This window comes from Taudactylus pleione, unplaced genomic scaffold (genome assembly GCF_031769625.1).
Source record: "Taudactylus pleione unplaced genomic scaffold, aTauple2 ptg000184l, whole genome shotgun sequence".
NCBI lineage: Eukaryota > Metazoa > Chordata > Amphibia > Anura > Myobatrachidae > Taudactylus > Taudactylus pleione.
Window position 1 is genome coordinate 8,186,426 of NW_028284586.1, and position 4,449 is coordinate 8,190,874.

Here is a 4,449-nt window from a genome sequence, read left to right on the forward strand (position 1 = left end):
TTCACCACACGTAGCGGCAAGGAAAGACTCAGGCTTTGCCCTTTATTTCTGAGTGGTGGTTCTGCAGCTGTCAGTGAGGCATCTTGTGCCTCTCGTGATGATAAAAGACCTTTTCAATCAGACTATAGAAGTGTGAAAAAATTTAAAACCAATAAGGCAGTCGAACAAACTGTGTTTTTTGAAACACAAATGTCAGAAATCCCTGAGGAGAGTCTAAGTGGGTCCACAAGTGGCATTTCTATGTGTAAGCCTGACCTTTCAGAGAAGCCGCCCTCCACAGTTTCTTTTCCATCTGTAGTTGTGGGGATGAGCAGTATTGCCGAGGACATAGAAATTGAGGATGCCACCGTGGAATTGCAAGAGGATGAGAGGAATATATGTGCAGCTGATGCTGGCACTAATGAGGATGTTGAGGATGAGGATATTATTTGTATAAGTCAGGCACCAGTGGAAGCAGCTCTTGGCCAAGATAAGAAGGCCATTGCCATGCCTGGGCATAGAACCAAGAAATCCACATCTTTTGTGTGGAATTACTTTTACCCAAACCCTGACAATGTTTGTCAAGCCATTTGTAGCCTCTGTGAGACCACAGTTAGTAGAGGTAGGGACGTTAAACATCTAGGAACCTCTACGCTATTACGTCATCTGCAGCGAGCTCATGACAGGTGTTTGATAACAGAAACTACTGCAAAAAAAATAACAACAAGCAGTCCAGCATTAGCTAGATGCCTTCTCTCTACTAAATCCCAGCACCTGCAATCTCCACCGACAACACCTTCCTCCTCAATATCCTCAGGAATGATCAGTGGTAGTACAACATCCAATTTATTAGTGCTAAGTCACGGTGACTCCTCCAATTTCCAGGACACCTCAGAAGAAACTGAATCTTTGAGCGCTAGGCCTGCTGCTGCTGCTGCTGGTGGATCTTCATCCCAGAAGTGGACAAAGAAGACTACTAGTAGTATACCAAAAAAACAATTGACTGTTAAAGAATCTCTTGCAAGGGGAAGCAAGTATGACAGCTCTCACCCTGTCGCACAGCGGATCACTGACGCCATGACAGCTATGCTAATATTAGATCTGCGTCCAATATCCTCAATTAATGCAGTGGGATTTACACAGCTAGTTGAGGTCATGTGTCCCCGGTACCAAATTCCATCTCGGTTTCATTTTACCCGAAAAGCCATTCCTCGGCTGTACCAGGACATTAAACAGAACCTAATTATTGGTCTGCAAAATGCTATTGTACCCACTGTCCACTTAACCACAGATATGTGGACAAGCGGTAGTGGACAAACTAAAGATTACATGACTGTGACAGCCCACTGGGTGGGTGAATCGCCTTCAGCAGCAGCAGTATCTAACAAACAACACCAGCTCATTCAGAGGCAGGCAACTCTGTGCATCACCGGATTCAATAAGAGGCATACCGCTGACAACCTCTTAGAAAACTAAGAGATGTCATAGAAACATGGCTTACCCCACTTGGACTCTCCTCAGGATTTGTGATTTCTGACAATGCTACAAATATAGTGAAAGCATTACAGCTGGGTGAATTCCAACACATCCCCTGTTTTGCTCACACAATAAACTTAGTGGTGCAGGGTTTTTTAAAAAACGACAGGGGCGTTCAGGAGATGCTGTCTGTGGCCCGAAAAATTTCGGGACATTTTCAGCATTCAGCAACAGCGTGCAGGAGATTGCAGCACCTGCAAGAGCAGTTTAATTTGCCCTGCCATCAACTGAAGCAAGAAGTGGTAACGAGGTGGAACTCAACCCTGTATATGCTTCAGCGGATGGAGGAGCAGCAAAAAGCCATCCATAGCTATACGACAAGCCATGACATTGGGAGAGGAGGGGGAATGTACCTTACCCCAGCACAGTGGAGAGTACTTTCTGTCTTGTGCAAGGTGCTCAAACCATTTGAAGTTGCCACTTGTGAAGTGAGTGCTGACACTGCTAGCTTGAGTAAGGTGATTCCCCTGATTTCGCTTTTGGAAAAGCAGCTGGAGAAATTGAAGGATGATATTAAACAAAGTGATTCCGCAAAGTATGCTGGACTGATAGATCAAGTCCTTTGTTCGCTTCGCCAGGATCCACGGGTGGCCAAGATCTTGAAATCTGATCATTATATTTTAGCAACCATTCTTGATCCTAGGTTCAAGTCATATGCTGTGTCTTTCTTTACAACTGACCCAGATCTTAAAAGAACCAAAGCGCTCCTGGTGAGCAAGTTGGCAGCTGAAGTGACACATGGCACTACGATGACGTCTCCTCCTTCGGTTTCTGCAGCAGCAGCCAGAAAAAAATGCACCTTTTCCAAAAGACCCAGTGGTGATGCAGATAAGTCAAGTCAACATTTTGACATCTGGTCGGGTCTAAAAGATTTGCCCAACACCAGTGACACCTCTACCGCAACTCCATCTAATACGATTACCATCCAAAGAATGGTGGAGGATTATTTTCAGGACACCATACACGTAGACATGTCACAGAGTCCCTTTGAATATTGGAAGAAAAAAAAGGCAATTTGGAGACCCTTGTATAAACTGGCTTTGCATTATTTAAGCTGCCCACCCTCCAGTGTGTACTCGGAGAGAGTTTTCAGTACAGCCGGGAACCTTGTGAGTGAACGACGAAGGAGGCTACTTCCACAAAATGTAGAAAAAATGATGTTCATTAAAATGAACTGGAAATTTCACGAGGAAAACCTTTCCCACCAATCACGTCACAGTACAGATACTTCTGTAATGGTAGATTCCAGCGGGGATGAACTGATATTGTGTGAGGAATCGGATGATGTACACACTGATGAGGGTGAGGATGGCAATGATGGTGACATCATGCCACTGTAGACCTGTTGCCTTTAGTAGATTGGAAGATTTTTTTGTGGGGGCCCAAACAAACCAAGCACTTCAGCCACAAAGTGGCAGTACCTGTCGCTGAAATGCTTTGTTTGTTAAAGTGTGCATGTCCTTTTTAAGATCCAACATAAAGGGTGGGTGGGAGGGCCCAAGGACAATTCCATCTAGCACTACCTTTCATTTCTGCCATTGCTGTGTGGCATAGTTTCATAGATGTGCTTTAAACTGTGGTGTCTGTGCCACTGCGCCGCTGCTCTGACGCTTGGTCACCAGTCAGCTCACTGCAACCTTTGGCCAATAATGGTGAAACGAATAATTTAAGCTGTGAGGTGGTCTAAATTGACTGTAAATGACTGGAAATTAATGTTATTGAGGTAAATAACACTCTAGGAAGAAAAAAAAGCCCAATTTATGTAATTTTAGCTTTTTTTGCCAATTTTGGCAAAAAATCCAAATCCAAAGCCAGTCACCGCAGTTTGGCAAATCCAAATCCAAATCCAAAGCCGGATGACGAATTAGAACCAAATCCAAATCCAAATCCGCCAAAAATGGTCCGGCGCACATCCCTAGTATAATGCGATCTAGGCATGACATTACCGCCCATGATCACATTGCAAGATGCGATCATACCAGTGGAATGTTTCAACCGGCACATGCAGGGAAAGGGGCTCTGAAAGGAACCCGTCCCTGCGATGTGCCCGGAGTGCTGCCAAGGCTACTGTGCATGTGCAGCATGTAGCTGCGGGGGCCAACCTCTGGAAAAGCATCACTTTCCGGAAGTTGGTAATGTGGCTGCCAGTGGAAATGGTGGTCCCTCTGTCATGCATCTGGGGGAAACTTAATATTTGCAATTAACCCCGAAAACTAGTGTGAATTTAGCCGCATATATACAATGATAAATGGGCCCCATATGGCTTCCATCTTGATCTGTTTCCCTATCGATACAGGCAACGGATTGAAAACTGCATTGTTTGCACTACTTAGAGAAGTGTTCTGTGTGTTCTGTGAATGAAGAGGGTTTCTTGTGCGCATACATGAATTAACGTTATGTAAAAGTGAATATTGGTTTCCCCATGTCGATGTGCAAGTAACAATCCCATATGAATCCAAAAGATTGATCAGGATCCTTCTATTTGATCATCCATCCCTACTGCACTCTGCAATAATTGATAATGAGCCTCACATGTGCCATGGTGCAGAGAAAATGGGGGTCCTGCCATGGCCTCAGTGTGCTATGCTGTAATGGGCTGTGTGGACCATACCTTTAAAATGGTGACAAAAGGAGGGGATTAAAGAAAATGCTTCTCTTGGAGGTGAACATCAGGAGGTGGTGATTGGAGAAAACCCTCTATGTGCCTGTATGGTTATTGGGAACTTCATTCAAGTCACTGAGTGGTTTGCGCCATGTTTCAAACTAAAGTGATTGTGTTACATTCAAATTCCTTTTCACAAATGACTTGGGGCAAAAGGTCATTCGTCTTAAACGAAACCATGGACCCAACGGAGATGTTTTATTTTACTGTTCAGGAGCTGGTAAAACACTGGGAGAAATTTGTCCAGCCTATCCCACAAGTGGTTGAGAGTT